Source organism: Hordeum vulgare, chromosome 7H (assembly GCF_904849725.1).
Source record: "Hordeum vulgare subsp. vulgare chromosome 7H, MorexV3_pseudomolecules_assembly, whole genome shotgun sequence".
NCBI classification, from domain to species: domain Eukaryota; kingdom Viridiplantae; phylum Streptophyta; class Magnoliopsida; order Poales; family Poaceae; genus Hordeum; species Hordeum vulgare.
Window position 1 is genome coordinate 251,815,466 of NC_058524.1, and position 21,723 is coordinate 251,837,188.

The window sequence follows — 21,723 nt, forward strand, 5'->3', positions numbered from 1 at the left end:
AAATTCATACTTGACTCCTTACCTTATTCAAGCTCCCAATCTTCAGAGTTGCATTTAATTTTTTTCCAATAAATTCCATTTGAAGTCAATATCTCTCTTCATAAAAGAACCGGCACAAGACGTGTCAAGCATGGTGCGATCATCATGAGAAAGTCGAGCATAGAAGTTCTGAATGATAATTTCTCTAGAGAGCTCATGGTTGGGGCATGAATATAACATTGATTTAAACCTCCCCCAAGCTTGAGCGATGCTTTCTCCGTCACGAGGCCAAAAATTATAAATATAATTCCGATCACGATGTACTAGATGCATAGGATAAAACTTTTGATGAAATTCCAATTTCAACCGGTTGTAGTTCCATGATCCAGTATCATCACATAGCCTATACCATGTCAATGCTTTATCCCTCAATGATAAGGAAAAGACCTTCTTCTTGACCTCATCCTCGGGCAAACCTGCAAGCTTAAATAAAACACAAACTTCATCTACATAGACTAGATGCAAGTCGGGATGTGATGTTCCATCTCCTGTAAAAGGATTAGCCAACAGTTTCTCAAGCATACCCGAAGGAAATTCATAGCAAATATTTTCAGTAGGTGCAGCAGGTTGAGGAGCAACTCCTTGTGCTTCTGTTCGAGGTGAAGATACCCCGAACAAGCTCGTCAAAGGATTAGTTTCCATAGCAACAAGTGATAATAAATTTCAGCACACTATATAAATGTTTCCTTACCAAATTCCACTTACCAAAGGCGCTTCACTCCCCGACAACGGCGCCAAAAAAGAGTCTTGATGACCCACAAGTATAGGGGATCTATCGTAGTCCTTTCGATAAGTAAGAGTGTCGAACCCAACGAGGAGCAGAAGGATCTGACGAGTGGTTTTCAGCAAGGTATTCTCTGCAAGCACTGAAATTATCGGTAACAAGTAGTTGTGTGGTGAGATGATTCGCAACAAGTAGCAAGTAACAATAGTAAAAACGGTGCAACAAAGTGGCCCAATCCCTTTTGTAGCAAGGGACAAGCCTGGACAAACTCTTATAGGAGGTAAAACGCTCCCAAGGACACATGGGAAATTCTGTCAAGCTAGTTTTCATCATGTTCATATGATTCGCGTTCGCTACTTTGATAGTTTGATATGTGGGTGGACCGTCTCTTGGGTACTGCCCGTACTTGGACAACCATCCCACTTATGATTAACCCCTCTTGCAAGCATCCGCAACTATGAAAGAAGAATTAAGACAAAGTCTAACCATAGCATCAAACTAGTGGATCCAAATCAGCCCCTTACGAAGCAACGCATAAACTAGGGTTTAAGCTTTTGTCACTCTGGCAACCCATCATCTACTTACTACTTCCCAATTCCTTCCTCTAGGCCCAAATAATGGTGAAGTGTTATGTAGTCGATGTTCACATAACACCACTAGAGGAGAGACAACATACAACACATCAAAATATCGAACGAATACCAAATTCACATGACTACTTATAGCATGACTTATCCCATGTCCTCAGGAACAAAAGTGACTACTCACAAAGCATAATCATATTCATGACCAGAGAGGTAATGAGTAGCATCAAAGATCTGAACATATAATCTTCCACCAAGTAATCCCACTAGCATTGACTACAAAGAGTAATTAACACTACTAGCAACCCTACAAGTACCAATGGGAGTCGCGAGACGGAGATTGGTTAGAAGAGATGAACTAGGGTTTGGAGATGAGTTGGTGCTGATGAAGACGTTGATGGTGATGAGTCCCCTCGGATGAGAGGAGTGTTGGTGATGACGATGGCGACGATTTCCCCCTCCGGGAGGGAAGTTTCCCCGGCAAGACGACCCTGCCGGAGCTCTAGATTGGTTCTTCTCAAGTTCCGCCTCGTGGCAGCGGTGATTCCTCCCGAAAGCCTCCCCTTGATTTTTTCTGGAACAAAACCCTTCTTGTAGCAAAAGAGGGGGCCAGAGGGCCAGCTGGGAGCCCACAAGCCCCCTAGGCGCGGCCAGGGGGAGGCCGTGCCTAGCAGGCTTGTGGCCTCGTGCGGGCTCCCCTCTGGTACTTCTTCGGCCCAGTATTTTTTATAAATTCCAAAAGAAATCCTCGTTGATTTTCACGGCTTTTGGAGTTGCGCATAATAGGTATCTCAAACTTGCTCATTTTTTTCAGGCCAGAATTCTAGCTGCCGGCATTCTCCCTCTTCATGTAATCCTTGCAAAACAAGAGAGAAAAGGCATTAGTATTGTACCGTGAAGTGTAATAACAACCCATAAAGCGATAAATATCAACATGAAAGCATGATGCAAAATGGACATATCAGTGGAGTCCATGATATGGTCGATGCATGGTAGCGGGGACGGGTCCTGAGGGCAAGCCTTGTTTAGGTTCCTGAAGTCGATGCACATGCGCTCCTTCCCACACTTCTTCCGGATAACCATCGGGTTGGCCACCCATTCTGGGTAGCACACCTCCCTTATGACCCCTACTTCCGTCAGCTTGTGCACCTCTTGAGCGATGAACGTCTGCTTCTCTGGGGCTTGCCTCCTTGCCTTTTGCTTCACCGGACGCACGTTCGGGCACAGCATGAGGTGGTGTTCGATGACGTCCCTCGGAACCCCCACAAGGTCAGAGGCGCTCCAGGCGAACGCTCTCTTGTTCGACCTGAGGAAATCCACCAATGCCTTCTCTTGGTCTTGGGGGAGATCCGCGCCGATGGTGAAGGTGGGGGACAAGCTTCCTTCGTCCACCGGCACTTGCTTCGTCTCCGCTCGGTCCTGGGAAAACAACTACTTCTTCTTCACGGGTGCGATGTTGTGGACGTCTCCTGGATCCTCCACGGCGCGCGCCTCGTCCCTGGAGTCAGCACACGCTGCGGTCGCGGCCTTATGGGATAGCACGAGCACCCGTGAGGCATCCTTGATGTCTCCCACGACGGTAAGCACGCCGCCGCTCCCTGGCATCTTGACGGCGTTGTAGCCCAGGTGCGTCACCGCCATAAACTGCGCAGGGGTGGGGTAGGCGAGTATACAATTGTACGGAAGGTGGATCGGGTGCCGAACACGACAGGGAGACGGATCCATCTGACAGGAACGACGGATCCCGCCACAACCCCAGAAAAGGGCTTCAAGGGCGTGAGCTGCTCCCGGGGCATCCGCAACGCATCAAAGGCGTCCACTGAGTTGATGTTGAGGCCCACGCCGCCATCGATGAGGGTCTTGGAGACAACCACGCCGGAGATGGTCGGCGTGCACAGCATGGGAAGAGCCCCGGTAGCCGTCGTGGCTTTAGGGTGGTCATCGAGGCCGAAGGTGATGTTGACCTCTGGACACACACGGCATTCCGGGGGCTCGGGCCTTGGGCAAGCCGTCACCCCGCGCTACAGGAAACGCATGATGTGGCGGCTGCAGGGTGGCGCCTGCGACCCACCGAGAATACAAGCGACCGCAGGGGCGGCCCTGCTTGCTCGGACGCCATCCATCGTCGCGGACCGGCGTTGTCGGTGGTTGCGCTTGCCATGGTGGTGCCGAGACGAGGCCTGGTTCCTGCTGTTGGCATGGAGGCTCCGACACGCTCCCCCTACCTGGCGTGCCAAATGTCGGATTTCGGGGCTCCACAAAACCCTAAGGATTTCAATTGAGGGGCGCGCACGGAGGCCACTCAACAGATTCAATTTACCATACTCGTCACTCGGTGGGTAAGGCTAAGGGCTCACATGATGGTGAGGGAGACGAGAAACACTATAGATTACCCAGGTTTGGGCCGCTGCAAAGCATAAAACCCTACTCCTGCTTTTGGTGGATTGCCTCTCGTAGAGGTGGTGGATGAACTAGTATAGTGCTTTCGAGCCTTCGGAGGCCAGGTGGCTAGGTGTATTGTTCTACCATTCGGATGAACCCCCTCTCTCAAGTATCCTACCCTCTCTATTTATAGCGGAGGCTCGGGTCCTCTTCCCTCATTGATTCGGCGGGAAGGGATCCCACAGCGGCCAATTTTGAAGGGGAACACGAGAACATGATCCCCTGCCCAAAGGTGGTCTTCTCCTGCAAAGTAACTATCCGCGCCGCACAGACGAGCCCCAGGATGATGTTTTCCCTACTGGCGGGTGGCGGCAGCTTTGTTGCACCAGAAGGGAAACCTTTGGAAGATGCCTTTGGGCCCCTTCATGCTCCCGCCTCCTTTGCACCAAAAGGGAAACTGTCCCGCCCTGCCATCTGCTGATCCCTGTCCTTTGCTGGCGTCACCCTTGACTCCTGAGGCTGGGCCTTGCCTCAGAATGTCCGCCGCTACGGAGGGGTCCTGAGGAGGCCCCCTGCGGGTCTTGATGTCGTTCCTCCTCGCGGGGCCTGGCCCCTCACGATGGCCTTTCTAAGTCTCCCTATGCTTGGTCGATGAAGTGGGTCATCCCTGAGCCGCAGACAGGCGGGTCTGGGTACCCCCGTTCCGAGAATGCCGACAACCATTGTGTTTTTTGCGTAGTTAAGAAGCATTCTTACTAGATACCCATAGCAGCCACGTAAAACATGAAACAACAAATTAGAGGATGTCTAACTTGTTTTTGCAGGGTATGTTGTGATATGATATGGCCAAATACATGATGATTTATATTTTATGTATGATATGATCATGTTGTAGAAGTTAATATTGACTTGCATGTCGATGATACGGCAACCGGCATGAACCATAGGGTTGTCTTTAATTATTGTATGACCTGTGTGTCAATCATTAAACACTATGTAATGCTTTACTTTATCGCTAAACGGTAGCAATAGTTGTAAAGCATGGTTGGCATGACAACATTTATGGCAACACGATGATGGAGATAATGATGATGGAGATCGTGGTGTTGCGTCGGTGACGATGGAGATGATGCCGGTGCTTTGGAGATGGACATCAAAAGCACAAGATCATGGCCATATCATGTCACTTATGATTTGCATGTGATGTTAATCCTTTTTATGCACCTTCTTTTGCTTAGGACTACGGTAGCATTATAAGATGACCCCTTACTAAAATTTCAAGATAAAATTGTGTTCTCCCCGAGTGTGCACCATTGCGAAAGTTTGTTGTTTCGAGACACCACGTGATGATCGGGTGTGATAGACTCTACGTTCACATACAATGGGTGCAAGATAGTTTTGCACATGCAGAATACTCGGGTTAAACTTGACGAACCTAGCATGTACATACATGGCCTCGAAACACAAGAGACCGAAAGGTCGAACATGAGTCATGTAGTATATATGATCAACTTGAAGATGTTTACCATTGAAACCAGCTCATCTCATGTGATGATCGAACTTGGGTTGGTGGATTTGGATCATGTATCAATCGAATGACTAGAGGGATGCCAATTTGAGTGGGAGTTTTTTAGTAATAGGATTAACTAAACTCATTATCTTGAACAATAGTCTAAGTAATCTTTGCAAATTTGTGTTGTAGATCAATGGCTCGCGCAGTAGCACCCTTGAATTTTAATGTATTCCTAGAGAAAGCCAAGCTGAAAGATGATGTAAGTAACTTTGTAGACTAGGCCCGTAATCTGAGGATTGTCCTCATAGTTTCCTAAAATCCTTATGTCCTTGATGCACCACTTGGTGATGCACGCCCCTCCCGACGGCTGAAGATGTTATGAACATCTGGCAGTCGTGTCTGGATGACTACCCAATAGTTCAGTGTGCAATTTTGTATAGCTTAGAACCGGGACTTCAAAGATGTTTTGAACGTCGTGGAGCATATTAGATGTTCCAGTAGTTGAATTTCATTTTTGAAATGAATGCCCAGATCGAGAGGTATGAGACCTCCGATAAGTTCTATGCTTGCAAGATGGAGGAGAACGGGTATGTGAGTGAGCACATACTCAAAATGTCTGGGTATTCCAACTGTCTGGCTAAGTTGGGAATTATTCTCCCGCCAGAGCCAATAACTGACAGAGTTCTTCAATCAATGCCACCTAGCTACAGAAGCTTTGGGATGAACTATGACATGCAAGGGATCAATAAATCAATCACCGAGCTATTTGCGATGCTGAAAGTCGCTGAGTCAGAAATTCAGAAGGAGCATCAAGTGTTGATGGTCAATCAAACCACTAGTTTTAAGAAAAATGGCAAGGGTAAGAAGGGTAACTCTAAGAATATTGGCAAAGCATTTGCCCCTCCCGTGAAGAAACCCAAGACTGGATCCAAGCCAGAAACAGAGTGCTTTCATTTCAAGGGGACTGGTTACTGGAAGCAGAACTGCCCCAAGTATCTAGCCGACAAGAAGGCAGCCAATACCAAACAAGGTATATATGATATACATGTTATTGGTGTGTACCTCACCAACTCTTGATGTAGTGCCTGCGTATTTGATACTGGTTCAGTTGCTCGCATTTGCAACTCAAAGCAGGAACTACGGAATAGATGGAGGCTGGTGAAGGACGAATTGACGATGCACGTGGGAAATAGTTCCAAGGTTGATGCAATCGCCGTCGGCACGCCCTCACTTCAGTTACCATTGGAATTAGTGTTGAACCTGAATAATTGTTATTTAGTGCATGTGTTGAGCATGAAAATTATATCTGGATCTTGTTTATTGTGAGACGGTTACTCATTTAAATCAGAGAATAATGGTTGTTCTATTTATATGAGTAATATCTTTTATGGTCATGCACCCAATGTGAGAGGTTTATTCTTATTCAACCTCGATGGTGATAGCACACATGTTCATAACATTGATGCCAAAAGATGTAAAGTTAATAATGATAGTACCACTTTATTGTGGCACTGCTGCTTGGGTCATATTGGTGTAAAAGGCATGAAGAAACTCGATGATGATGGACTTTTGGAGTCACTTGATTTTGAATCACTTGACATATGTGAACCATGCCTCATGGGCAAGATGACTAAACCCCCATTTTTCGGAATAATGGAGCGGGCAAGTGACTTGTTGGAAATCATACATACTGATGTGTGCGGTCCGATGAGCATTGAGGCACAAGATGGATATCATTATTTTCTAATCTTCACTGATGACTTAAGTAGATATGGGTATATTTACTTAATTAAACACAAGTCTGAAACGTTTGAAAAGTTCAAGCAATTTTAGAGTGAAGTTGAGAATCATTGTAACAAGAAGATTAAATTCCTATGATCTGATCAAGGAGGAGAATATATGAGTTATGAGTTTGGTACTCACTTAAGACAATGTGATATTGTTTCACAGTTGACACCACCTGGAATATCACAACATAATGGTGTGTCCGAACATCGTAATCTTACGTTATTGGATATGGTGCGTTCTATGATGTCTGTTGCCGATTTTCCATTGTCATTTTGGGGTTATGCCTTAGAGACAGCTACTTCACTTTAAATAGGGCACCATCAAAATACATTGAGACGATGCCATATGAACTGTGGTTTGGCAAGAAACCAAAGTTGTCGTTTCTTAAAGTTTGGTGATGTGATGTTTATGTCAAAAAGCTTGAGCCAAAAAAGCTAGAACCCAAAGCGGAGAAATGCGTCTTCATAGGATACCCAAAAGAGACAGTTGAGCACACCTTCTATCTCATATCCAAAGGCAATGTGTTTGTCGCTAAGAACGGAACATTTCTTGAGAAAGATTTTCTCTCGAAAGAATTGAGTGGGAGGAAGATAGAACTTGATGAGGTTGTAGAACCTTTACTTCAACCAGAGAGTAGCGCATCATAGAAAGATGTTTCTGTGGAGCCTACACCAGTTGAAGAGGAAACCAATGATCATGATCATGAAGCTTCGACTCAAGTTGTTGTCGAACCTCGTAAGTCGACAAGCGCACACACCGCTCGTGAGTGGTACGCTAACCCTGTCTTAACAATCATGTTGTTGGATAATGATTAACCTACGAGCTATGGAGAAGCGATGGTTTGCCAGGATTCCAACAAATGGTTAGAGGCCATGAAATCTGAGATAGGATCCATGTATGAAAACAAAGTGTGGACTTTGGAAGTATTACCTAAGGGCGAAAGGCCATTAAGAATAAATGTATCTTTAAGAATATGACGGACGTGTACGGTAATATCACCGTCCATAAAGCTCGACTTGTGGCAAAGGGTTGTTCACAAGTTCAAGGAGTTGACTATGATGAGACTTTCTGACCCGTAGCGATGCTTAAGTCCGTCAGAATCATGTTAGCAATAGCTGCATTTTTCGACTATGAAATTTGGCAGATGGATGTCAAAACAGTGTTCCTTAACGCTTTCCTTAAGTAAGAGTTGTATATGATGCAACCAGAAGGTTTTGTTGATCTAGAGAATGCTGACAAAGTAAGCAAACTCTAGCGATCCATTTATGGACTGGTGCAACCATCTCGAAGTTGGAATCACCGCTTTGATGAGGTGATCAAGGTGTTTCGGTTTATACAAGTTTATGGAGAATCTTGTATTTACAAGAAAGTGAGTGGGACCTCTATAGCATTTCTAATACTATATGTGGATGACATATTGCTGATTGGAAAAAATATAGAATTTTTGGGAAGCGCAAAGGATTACTTGAATAAGAGTTTTGCAATGAAGGACCTAGGAGAAGCTGCTTACATATTAGGCATCAAGATCTATAGAGATAGATCAAGACGCTTAATAGGACTTTCATGGAGCACATACTTTGACAAAGTTTTGAAGAAATTCAAAATGGATCAGTCCAAGAAAGGGTTCTTGCCTGTATTGCAAGGTGTGAAGTTGAGTAAGACTCGATGCCCAGTAACTGCAGAAGATAGAAAAAATATGAGTGTCCTCCCCTATGCTTCTGCCATAGGGTCTATCATGTATGCATTGTTGTGAACAAGACATGATGTCATCCTTGCCATAAGTATGGCAGGAAGGTTTCAAAGTGATCCGGGAATGGCACATTAGACATCGGTCAAGAATATTCGGAAGTACCTGAAAAGGACAAAGGAAATGTTTCTCGTGTATGGAGGTGATCAAGTGCTCTTCGTAAAGGGTTACGTCGATGCAAGCTTTGGCACTGATCCGGATGACTCTATGTCTCAAACCGGATACATATTTATTCTCAATGGGGCTATGGTAAGCTGGTGCACTCCCAAGCAAAGCAAGGTAGCTGATTCTACATGTGAAGCGGAGTACATAGCTGCCTCGGAGGTGGCTAAAGAAGGTGTCTGGATGAAGGTGTTCATGACAGATCTTGAAGTTGGGCCCAGTGCACTAGATCCAATGACTGTGTTCTCTGACAAAACTGATGCCATTGCTCTAGCCAAGGAACCACGGTTTCACAAGAGGACCAAACACATAAAGCAACGCTTCAATTCCATCCTTGATTACATCAAGGAGGAGGACATAACTATTTGCAAAGTAAACACGGATCTGAAAGTTGCTCACCCGTTGACTAAGCCTCTTCCACGAGCAAAACATGATCAACACCAGAACTGTATGGGTGTTAGATTCATTAAATGTAAATCACATAGTGATGTGTCGACTCTAGTGCATGTGGGAGACTATTGGAAATATTCCCTAGAGGCAATAATAAAGTGGTTTTTATTATATTTCCTTGTTCATGATAATCATTTATTATCCATGCTAGAATTTTATTGATTGGAAACTCAAATACATGTGTGTATACATAGACAACACACTACCCCTAGTAAGACTCTAAAAGACTATCTCGTTGATCAAAGATGGTCAAGGTTTCATGGCCATAGACATGAGTTGTCATTTGATAACGGGATCACATCATTACGAGAATGATGTGATGGACAAGACCTAAATTATGAATGTAGCATAGGATCATGTCAGTTTATTGCTATGTTTTCTGCATGTCAAGTATGTGTTCCTATGCCCATGAGATCATGTAACTCACTGACACCGGAAGAGTACATAGTGTGTATCAAACGTCGCAACGTAACTGGGTGACTATAAATGTTCCCTACAGGTATCTCTGAGGGTGTCTGTTGTGTTAGCATGGATCAAGACTGGGATTTGTCACTCCATGTGACGGAGAGGTATCTCAGGGCCAACTCGGTAATACAGCATCACAACAAGCTTGCAAGCAATGTGACTAAAGAGGTAGCCATGGGATCTTGTATTATGGAGCGAGTAAAGAGACTTGCCAGTAACGAGATTGAACTAGGTATATAGATACCGATGATCGAATCTCGGGCAAGTAACATACCAATGGACAAAGGGAACACAATACGGGATTAACTGAATCCTTTACATAGAGGTTCAATCGATAAAGATCTTCGTAGAATATGTAGGAACCAATATAGGCATCCAAGTCCAGCTATTGGTTATTGACCGGGGAGTGTCTCGGTCATGTCTACATAGTTCTCTAACCCGGACGATCTGCACACTTAAAGTTCGTGACGTTTCGGTATTATTAAGTTATGTGTGTCGGTGATCGAAGGATGTTCGGAGTCTCGATGAGATCCCGGACATCACGAGGAGCTCTAGAATGGTCTGGAGGTAAAGATTTATAAATAGGAAAGTGGTATTTGGGTTCCGGAAAGTTTTCAGGTATTTCCGGTAGTGTACCGGGTGTGACAAAGGGGTTCTGGGGGTCCACCGGGAGGGGCCCACCCACCTCGGAGGGCCACAAGGACCCAAGAGGTGGCACACCAGCCCCTGGTGGGCTGGGGAGCCGACCCCATAAGGGGCCCATGCGCCCAAGAGGAGAAAAAAGGTGGAGGGTGGGAGGAGTCCTTGTTGGAGGAGGACTCCTCCACCGTGCCCCACCTCCTTGTAGGAGGTGGACTCCACCTCCTTGGCCCGCGGCCAAAGGCCCTAGGGGTAACCATAGGGAGCCTTCTCCCACCCCTTCCTCCTATATATAGTGGAGGTTTTGAGGGCATCCATCACCTGAAATGCCACGTGCTACCCTCTCCTCTCTAGATCGTCTTCCTCTACGAAGCCCAATCTGATTAGTTCACCACCACCGCCACCATGTCGTTGTATTGCCGAAGAAATCATCTACCTCTCTGCCCTCGCTTGCAGGATCAAGGAGGTGGATATCGTCATCGAGCTGTGCGTGTGCTGAACATTTAGGTGTTGTCCGTTTGGCACTAGATCATGATTGGATCGAGGGACGGCTTGCGATTTGGATCGCGAAGACGTCCAACTACATCAACCGCGTTTCTTCACGCTTCCCGCTTAGGGATCTACAAGGGTATGTGGATCCGATCTCTCCTCTCATAGATGCTCATCACCATGGATAGATCTTGTATACGCATAGGAAATTTTTTGTTTCCCATGCAACGTTCCCCAACACATGGAAGCGCCCGACTCCAGCGCCTCCACCACCCTGAGGAGGAAGTCGGGGTAGCTTCTGTCGCCATAAGCTTGTGGTGGCGCTAGGGCATCCCCGATGAAGTAGCGGAGCGTGCGCCCGTGCGCACGGCTAGTTCCCCCGACCGCTGGACGCACTGCGCCTCCATGCAGTACGCGTGTGCCACCGAGCACCGCGCATGCGTTGCGTCATCCTTGGCTGCCTACGTAGCAGCGGCGGCTTCACCAACCTGGGTCAGGACCTACTTCAGCTCCACCTTGGCCTCCCCCCCTCTCCTATAAGCGGCCTCCAGGGCGGCATGAGCACCCTGCAGGTGGGCCCTGAGCGCTCATGATACGTCTCAAACGTATCGACTTTTCCAAACACTTTTGATATTGTTTTGGCCTCATTCTTGCATGATTTGAATGAAACTAACCCGGACTGACGCAATTTTCAGCAGTACTGCATGTATGGTTTTCTTGTGTGTAGGAAAATGGATATTTAGATGTCCTAGAAAATTCCCATAAAAAATAGAGAAACTCCACGCACCGGGAGGGACCTTGGGCCACAAGATGGGCCAAAGGGGAACCACAGGGCCCCCAGGTGACCTGCCGGCGCGGCCTACCCCGTGGCCGCGCCGGGAGGCTGCATGGGCGGGGCCCACCCCCGCTGGTGCCCTACTTTGGCTCCTATATTTACCCGTGATGAGGAAATTCTAGAACTGTAGTTATTTTGCAAGTTCTCGACGTGGAGCCGCCGCCACCCTCGGTTCTTCTTCGAGAGAGCTAATCTGGAGGTTGTTTTGGCCTCCGGAGAGGCGAAATTGTCGCCATCGTCATCACCATCACCACTCCATCATCCTTCCAAGGTTTCTCCCATCATGTGTGAGTAATTCCCTGCTGTAGGTGAAGGGATGGGAGAGATTGGATGAGTTAGATCATTTAATAGTTCGTCGGATTGTTGGGCGCATGTTGCCTATCATCTACTATGGTGTTTATCATCTTTGCTACTACTTGTTACTCTTAATGCTTGTCACTTTGGGCCCGAGTGCCATGATTTCAGATCTGAATACCTTATGTTTTCATGAATATATTTGTGTTCCAGATCCTATCTATGAGTAGTATGCACCTATTATAGTCTGGAACCGGCGATCCGAATGGTGACATCTTGGGACACCAAAAGGGATGGTCTATAGTTTGAGGATTCCATGTATCCATTGATTGTTAATGCTTTGTTGTAGTGCTCTTTGACAGGAGCACCTTAATCTCCATAAGTTCCTTTTGGCCCAATTGATAGCGGGATGGTAGGACAAAAGATGTTGTGCAAGTTCTTATTGCAAGCACGCACGACTACCTCGGGATACATGCCTAATGTTGGATATATGGCTAGATGATCATTACTATTCTATGAGCCTTGCCCCAAGTTAAATACATGATATCTTTCATCCATGATCAACCATCCATCTCCTTAGCCTACAGTGTTTTAATCCTCCTGGTCACAAGTAGCTTTACTTTTGCTATTTTACTTTCGTTACTTTGCCACTATTATTTACGTTGCCACCATCACTTCCATATCACCGTTGCTACTAATATTTAGTCGCCAAGCAAGTATCTTTCAGGTGCGCTTGAATTAACAACTCAACTGTTAAAGCTTATAAATATTCTTTGGCTCCCCCTGTGTCGAATCAATAAATTGGGTTAACTTACCCGCGAAGACTGTTGCGATCCCCTACACTTGTGGGTTGTTAGAGCATATATCTCCATATGTGGTTTTGGTACTTGATGACAATTCCTATGGACTAATGGTTGACTTAAGTTACATTCATAGGATTTGTCCATAGGCACTTCTTGAAGTCCATCTGTTGGGTTCAAGGAGTTTATATGATGACCAAGATGGTATTCAAGGTATTGTCCAAAGAGTGGTCATAGAGACACATGGTTGATCAAGATCTCAGACAAAGAGTAAATCAAGATGATCAACACACAAAGCGTACAAGATGTACCGAGAGGGATCAAGTGATCCCATGGTATGGTAAGCATTGTCCATTACGTGTTTCTGTACTAACCCATGGTCTTCGTGAGAGTTCTATGTGGGGGTTAGGTGTGTTTCCATGGGCTTGCTTCAAAGGGAAGATCTCATACAACCCATGGAGTATGACGTCAAGTTGTGATCATCATCAATGGTTGATCAAGATCTCAAACAAAGAGTAAATCAAGATGATCAACACACAAAGCGTACAAGATGTACCGAGAGGGATCAACTGATCCCATGGTATGGTAAGCATTGTCCATTACGTGTTTCTGTACTAACCCATGGTCTTCGTGAGAGTTCTATGTGGGGGTTAGGTGTGTTTCCATGGGCTTGCGTCAAAGGGAAGATCTTTTTGCGAAGACTTTCTTGGCGGTGGTAGTGCCTTTGCACTACCAGGGGCCCAGCGGTAGTACCGCTGGGGTGCCAGCGGTGGTACCGCTAGCTGGCGGTAGTACCGCTGTAGTCAGCGGTAGTACCGGTGGAGTGCCAGCGGTAGTACTGCTGCAGCCAGCGGTAGTACCGCTGGAGCTCGGGCAGAGAGTGCGGGTAACGGTCTAATTCCTTCCCCCGCTATATAAAGGGGGTCTTCTTCCCCCTTGGCCTTATCCATCCGTTGAGCTCTTGTTCTACCTCCATTGTTGACATTCTTAGAGCTTGCTTACTCTCAATCCCTCCAATGATTCTTGCTTGTTCTTGAGGGAGAAGAGAGAGGAGATCTAGATCCACATCTCCACCAATCACTTTCTCCTCTATGTGAGGGGAACCCCTTGGATCTTGATCTTGGAGTTCTTTGTGAGCTCCTTGTTCTTCCTCTCATATTTCTCCATAGCTTTCGTTGTTGTGGAGGGATTTGAGTGTGAGGGACTTGACCACTTCGTGTGTTCTTGCCATTGCATTAGTTGCATCGGGTTGAGTTCTCCACGGTGATACGTGGAAGTGAAGTTTGAGAAGCTTATTACCTTTGGTACTTAGTACCCTAGATATTGTTCTTCGCGGATGCTTTGGCGTCCTAGAAGCTTGGTGGTGTCTCGGAGCTCAATTATTGTGGTGTGAAGCTCCGGGCAAGCGTCGGGGTCTCCAATTAGGTTGTGGAGATTGCCCCGAGCAATTTGTACGGGTTCGGTAACCGCCCCCAAGGGTTGTCACGTGTACGGGTTCGGTGACCGCCCCCAAGGTTTGCCATTTGTACGGGTTCGGTGACCGCCCTCAAGGGTCCCTTAGTGGAATCACGGCATCTTGCATTGTGTGAGGGCGTGAGGAGATTACGGTGGCCTTAGTGGCATCTTGGGGAGCATTGTGCCTCCACACCGCTCTAACGGAGATTAGCATCCGCAAGGGTGTGAACTTCGGGATACATCATCGTCTCCCCGTGCCTCGGTTATCTCTTACCCGAACCCTTTACTTATGCACTTTACTTTGTGATAGACATATTGTTTATTGTGATATATCTTGCTATCACTTAGTTGTTTATCTTGCTTAGCATAAGTTGTTGGTGCACATAGGTGAGCCTAGTTGTTTGTAGGTTTTGTGCTTGCCATATTAAACGTTAGTTTCATTCCGCAATTGTTCAAGCCTAAACCTTAATTATTTTAAAGCGCCTATTCACCCCCCCTCTAGGCGACATCCACGTCCTTTCATGGGTTATCAAGACCTTTTTGTGGCGCCGTTGCTGGGGAGCTTTATTTACAAGTCTACTTGGAGTTATTTTGCTTGCTGCGATTTATTCACTATAGGTATAAAAGGAGACACCAAGGTTCCAATTTTACCATCCACTATGAGAAAAAGTACGGTTCTTAGCACTATCGCTACGCTTGATTCACCTTCCTTTATGAGTAAGTTTGCTTCACCACCATCACATGCTGCTTCTACCGAGTGTGTTACTATGCGTGATACTTTTGGTGATGCTTCCACTACTATTAATGAGCATGGTTTACTTGGTTATTTTATTGAGTCTCAGATTGCTGAGGCTTCTAAGCAGTCTGGAATTGAACTTCCTGTTACACGCTACCCCAATGGTAGATCTTTTGGTTACCCACACTTGAGTGGTCTCGAGGAAAGAATTATTGATGATGATTATATTGAACTTGATGATGATTTGTGCAGGGAACTTACACAGTGTGCTGACTCTGACCCTGCATCTGTTAAGAAGCTACTTGAAAATCATTCTATGAAGAACAAATTTACTCCTGATCCTAAATTAGCTTCATCTCCTATTTGCATTGAGGATGCTGATTTTGATTTCTCTATTGATCTTTCACTTATATCCACAGTTGAAGGTGGCCCCTTTTATGACAGAGAAGATGACGATGCTATTGCACACCTTACCAAACTCACTGAGTTGGGTGGCTTATTCACTACAGAGGAAAAGAAGAGAAATTATTATGTTACTAAGCTACTTCCTTTCTCTTTGAAGGAAGATGCTAAAGCATGATATGATGCACTACCATGTGGTTCCATTAAGAGTCCTCAAGATTTAGCTCAATCTTTTGTTGCTAAATATTTTCCTGCTCATAAGCAACATGCTGCTTTACAAAGAATTTATAACTTTAAACAGTTGCAGGATGAGCACCTCCCTAAACCTTGGGGGAGGTATTGCACTTTGCTTAAGGCTAGACCGTACATGGAATTCCTAAGAATGAATTTCTTGATATATTTTATGCTGGTCTAACCGATGAATCTAGAACCTATCTGGATAGTTGTGCTGGTTGTGTTTTCAGGGAAAGAACACCGGACGATGCCGAAGAACTAATGGGCAAGATAGCTAAGAATCATGATGATTGGTCCGTTCCTGAACCACCTCCATCACCCAATAAGAGAGGTATGCTTTTCTTGAGCCCAGAAGTTATGGAAGAAGCCAAGAAGTCTATGGAAGAGAGGTATTAAAACTAAAGATGTGAAGAATCTACATCCTATTGAGGAATTACGTGAGCCTACCACTCACCCACCTATGGTAGAGGTACACTCTCTTTTAGAATTCAATGCAGGTGACTTCCCTCATGGTAAGCCTCCTGATCAATGTTTAGATGAGCTTGATAATTTCATTGTCAAGAAAAATCACTTTAATGAGCGGATTCAAAGCCAATTGCAAGATAATTCCCTTGCTATCAAAAGTTTGCTTGATGTTTTGAGTAGAACTGTTAATGATGTTAAACGTCTCGTTAAGCATTTTCATATGGTTCAAACTCAACTTGAACAAATTTCTAATGTGCAAAAATATTTGCTTGCTAACAATGCCAAAGAAGTGGATACACATGCATATGGTATAAAGACCCGAGGAGGTACACATACCCAAGACCCCCTTTATCCATAGGGGCATCCAAAGAGGATCGAGCAAGATTCTCAATTGTAGGAAGAAGACATTGTCAGCTCCCCAAAGAAGAAGAAGAAACACAAGGAGGCTGGCAACTCCAATGATCCCATAATTGATGAAGAACCTATTGTTGATCCTAATAGTATATCTATTTCCGATGCTAAAACTGAAGATGGTGTTGAACCTGATAAAGATAATGAGAAGATCGATCCTCCTGAGATTCGAGAAGACGAAGCACCCGACAAGCGCAAGAGGTATACTAGAGAAGATTTTGTTGCAAGAAAACATGGGAAGGAAACAGAACCATGGGTACAAAAATCAACGCCCTTTCCAGGTAAGTCTTTCAAAACTAAAGAAGAAGAGCATTACAATAAATTTTGTAAATGGATGAAACCTCTTTTTCTTCAAATTCCTTTGACCGATGCTCTTAAGTTGCCTCCGTACTTGAGGTATATGAAAGATATTGTCACTAATAAAAGAAAAGTTCCTAATGAGGCAATATCTACTATGCTTGCTAATTACTCTTTCAGTGGCAAGATTCCTAAGAAGCTTGGTGATCCACCTATACCCACCATTCCTTGCTCCATAAAAAATAATTATGTCAGAACTACTTTATGTGATCTTGGTGCAGGAGTGAGTGTTATGCCTTTTTCTCTCTACAAAAGGCTTTGTCTAGATAAACTAATCCCTACAGATATCTCTTTTCAAATGGCTTATAAGTCAATAGTCGTTCCTGTAGGTATTTGTGAGGATGTTCCAGTTGAAGTTGCTAATTGCTTGATCCTTACTGACTTTGTTGTGCTTGACATGCCCGATGTTGGGAGCATGTCTATTATTCTTGGTAGACCTTTTCTTAACATCGCAGGTGCTATTATTGATTGCAATAAAGGAAAGGTGACCTTCAATGTTAATGAGAAGGAGCACACGGTATATTTTTCCGAAGAAAATTGATAAAAGGCATGGCCATAATTCTATTTAGAATATTGAGACCGTGAAGGTTCGAGAGTGGGATTGTCCTCTACATGTGCAGCACAAATATAAAACCATTATGGTGGGGACAATATCCATTGAAATAATGGTACCATGATTGCTTTATTATAAGTTAAACTTTTTGCTCACATATAACACCTATTTGGTAGTAAGACTTGATCAACCTTGCTAACAAATATGTTTTGTACGAGTAAAAAGAGAAGCTTGTTATGTTTTCATTTCCTTTATGTTTCATCCTCCTTGATGTACCAAAGTTTTATGTTTTTGAAGCTTCATATGTTTAACCATTGTTTCGATCTTACCGGAAGTTTTGTAGCTTTCAGTATTTTGAAAAATTCTCAAAGTGAAGTTGTGAGAAAAAATCCAGAAAATTTATAATAAAAATTTCCATCGAAAAAGTGACGTAGGGGCACCTGGAGCCAGCCAGGGGGGCCACCCTCTATCCAGTCGGCCAGCTGGCGCGGCATGCCCCCTGGCCGCGCCCACAAGTCGTCGGGTCCCACCTGGGCCCCTTACCAGGTACTTCTTCCTCCCTTCTCTCTCTCTCACTCCAAAAATCCTGATTTTTCTGCTGGAGCTCGAGTTGTTGTTGTTCTTGTTGGCAAATTTTGATCTCTCTCTACGGTGCATCATTTGCATTGAGAATTTGAGCATTTGCACCCTAGTATGTGACTCATCCACTCCTCCAATTAAAATTTTGAGTGGTGGTCTTATTTGTGAGTATTTAGGAGCTCTTGGTGCTGTTCATATGAGCTTGCATGCATGCTTAGAAATTTATTTGTGAAGTTTTGATGCAAGCTTATGCATGAAGGAAGTGAGTAGAATATTATGCTCCAACTCATTTTTGCATAAACCTCCATTTTTGTGTTGAACTAAAAATTTCAGAAATGAGCTTCTTTGGAAAAGAAAAAGGATGGCTTGGGAAGAACAGACCAGAGCCTACAGATAGACTAACTTGAGCTGCAGCTTCGTCCTCTACAGTGAGGACAAGTTACAATGATCATATCGTGCCACCGGAGTTGCTCCACGAGATGGACACGGCACGTGCCATGACATACCCGTGTTCAGATTTCCTTATGGAGATAGGTATTAAGGATAAGTTTCATAACCTCTGTACAGCTATAGGTATGACACATCTTGTAACACGAGTGTGCAACAATATCCAAAACTCACCTATTATTTTGTCAACTGGTTTAGATATAATGATAAAACTTCCATGATTGAGTTCAGACTATATGAGGATGTCTTTACCATGTCTTTGGCAGAATTTTTTCATATTATAGGTGTGCGGAATGTCGAGAAGATGACCAAAATGAACATTCAACCATACGAGCTGAAATGCCTATTCGCTTCCCTTTTGCAGTAAGGACACGCGAGAAATTCACCTGGGGGAAATCTCCAGCATTTTGTTTCCTCACATCAGGTATTTCGCATACTATATTGCTCGAGGGGTGTTATCTCATGATAACATGAGCAATATTTCGGCTCCGGATCTCGCTATCTTGGCAGCCGCCCTCTTAGGAGATAACACGTATAATATTGGTGCTTTGATTGCTCGTTGCCTCGTCGCTAACAGCAGCAAAGGGCCTCACTTTGGTGGCATTTATGCCTCGCTTATCCTCGAGCACCTCGGGCGCACAGTGTGCACGGATGATATGCCTTTTTCATTCATAAGCTTTGATCTTACCGCTATGAAGAGACATGAGTTTGTTACTATGACTTCCGAGTTTAATAACCTTGTTTATATTATGAAATTTGGCGAGCTTACTACTCGCGAAATCCGTCTTCCTGCACCACTTTTGTTTGATTAAACTAGCAGGAACGGGTGGTCTTTCACCTCGATTGAGCTGGACAAGTTCGTGATCCAGCTGCAGTTCCACAACCCCATGGAGGAGGTTGTTCCCGAGGAAGAAGTGCCTTCTCCTCGGGAGGCCAGCCGGGCATCAGTGTACGCGCCCGAGGCCTCGTATGATTTTTGGAGCCACCAGTACCACCCCGAAGCCGGAGGAAGCTCCTGGAGCCCGCAGTAGCCGAGCTCATCTTAGGCCAAAAGCCTAAGCTTGGGGGAGTACGTATCTTTCTCCCCTTTCATTATATCATCCATAGTATCCTTTGTAAGTCTTTTCAGAGTTTTTGCCTATTCTTTTTTTGTTTCTTTGCAAAAACAACAAAAATATTTCTCTTTTATTTTGCTTTCATTTCACCTTTGGAAAACCCAAAACAATTTCTTTTCTCTCTTTAGTTTGCTTTGTTTGTAGAGTTCAGCTCACATCCATGGTTGCACTTGCATTTGATTATATCTTTCTACGTTCGATCGTGCAAGTGACGATGCAATAATGACAAAGATCGATGGAAGGAACGTAACAAGGAAAGCCGGTATGAAATCTATTTGTTTTTACATTTGTACATATGCATGTACTTATTATCTAGAGACCAGCTTTAGCGACAATGTGCTATGATTACAATGATTTCCCAGTAGTTCATGCTTTCTTTGTGACTAGTCTCGAATAGCTGGAGTGCATAATGTGTTATTGAAACGTTTAGCATGCATTGCGTTGTTCATGGTTTGGCATATTAGAGTGGTATTTCCCTTCAGAGAGTTTTTGGATTGACTTGGCACATGCTTACACATGTTTATGACTAGAAGTCTATCAAGCCTTGATGATCTTTTTATTTCAAAATAGTTATATCGTTTTCATGCCCGATTCAATGTTGCTTTGTCGCTCTGCATGACTATGACCGTTATTGCTCTCTAGTTGGTCGCTTCCCCGTCTTTTGCTAGCCTTCACCTGTACTAAGCGGACTCACTGCTTGTGCACCCAAAATCCTTTAAACCAGTTGCGCCATATGAGTCCACCATACCAACCTATATGCGGTATTTTAGTGCCGTCCTAAGTAAATTTGCATGTGGCGTGTTCTCAATTTTCAAATAAATATTTTGTTTTGTATGCCTGAATCGCTCATGTAGTGACTAGGGGATATTAGTATCTTCCATGCTAAGTAGGTTATTCTCAAGATATGTGTTGACTCACTATCATTCACGAGAAAGTGGCTGGTAACTGGGATGCCCAGTTCCATGCTCAGAGTCAAATCAAATTTAATGAAACAAAACTCCCCCAGGATCGTTGTTTGTATGGACGGCACCTGTGGATTCGGCCTGCCGTGGATTGTGGTCGATTGGTGGAGGTGGAGTTAAAAGATTATTTTTCTGTTTGGGAACCGCCTATAATGTATTTAGCATGGAAGATATTGAGATCTCTTAGTTGATACGTTGACAGTGAAAGCATAGCGGCCAAAATTTTGATTTATCTCTGTTTTAAAGCTCAAGCTCTGGCACCTCTGCAAATCAATGCTTCCCTCTGCGAAGGGCCTATCTATTTTACTTTTCAGTTGAGTCATCCTCTTCTTATAAAAATCACCAACTATAGAGAGCATAATTGTCATTCTGAGTGTAATGTGCATTGTCTCAAAGCACCACATTGTCTTCTCCATGATTGTGATAATGCTTATTCTGAAATATTTATTTCTAGACTCCTTTAAAACTCTCAAGGAGCGTGTGCATTTATGTTTTTCTTCACTCATGGGGGCTAGCGAGATACCACTCTAGGATATCCAAGTCATGTGCATTGTGATCTCATTATGATTTTCAGTTACATATTATTCTTTCTTAGTTTTTCGAAACTCTTCACATGATCGAAGGATTGCTTCGTGCATTGTCCTTGTTGCACTATTTCAACACTTGTTGGACTTGTTCGTAGTGCATGCTTATATACATCTGATGAAGCAAAAGAGTTTGTAAAAGTTTTCTTTGTCGCGTTCAGTTCATTGAACTGAATTGCTTGAGCACAAGCAATATGCTAAGCTTGGGGGAGTTGATACGTCTCAAACGTATCGACTTTTCCAAACACTTTTGCTATTGTTTTAGCCTCATTCTTGCATGATTTGAATGAAACTAACCCGGATTGACGCTGTTTTCAGCAGAGCTGCCTGTATGGTTTTCTTGTGTGCAGGAAAATGGATATTTAGACGTCACGGAAAATTACCATAAAAAATAGAGAAAATCCACGAATCGGGAGGGACCATGGGCCAGAAAATGGGCCAAAGGGGAGCCACAGGCCCCCAGGCGACCTACTGGCGCGGCCTGCCCCCTGGCAACGCCGGGAGGCCGCCTG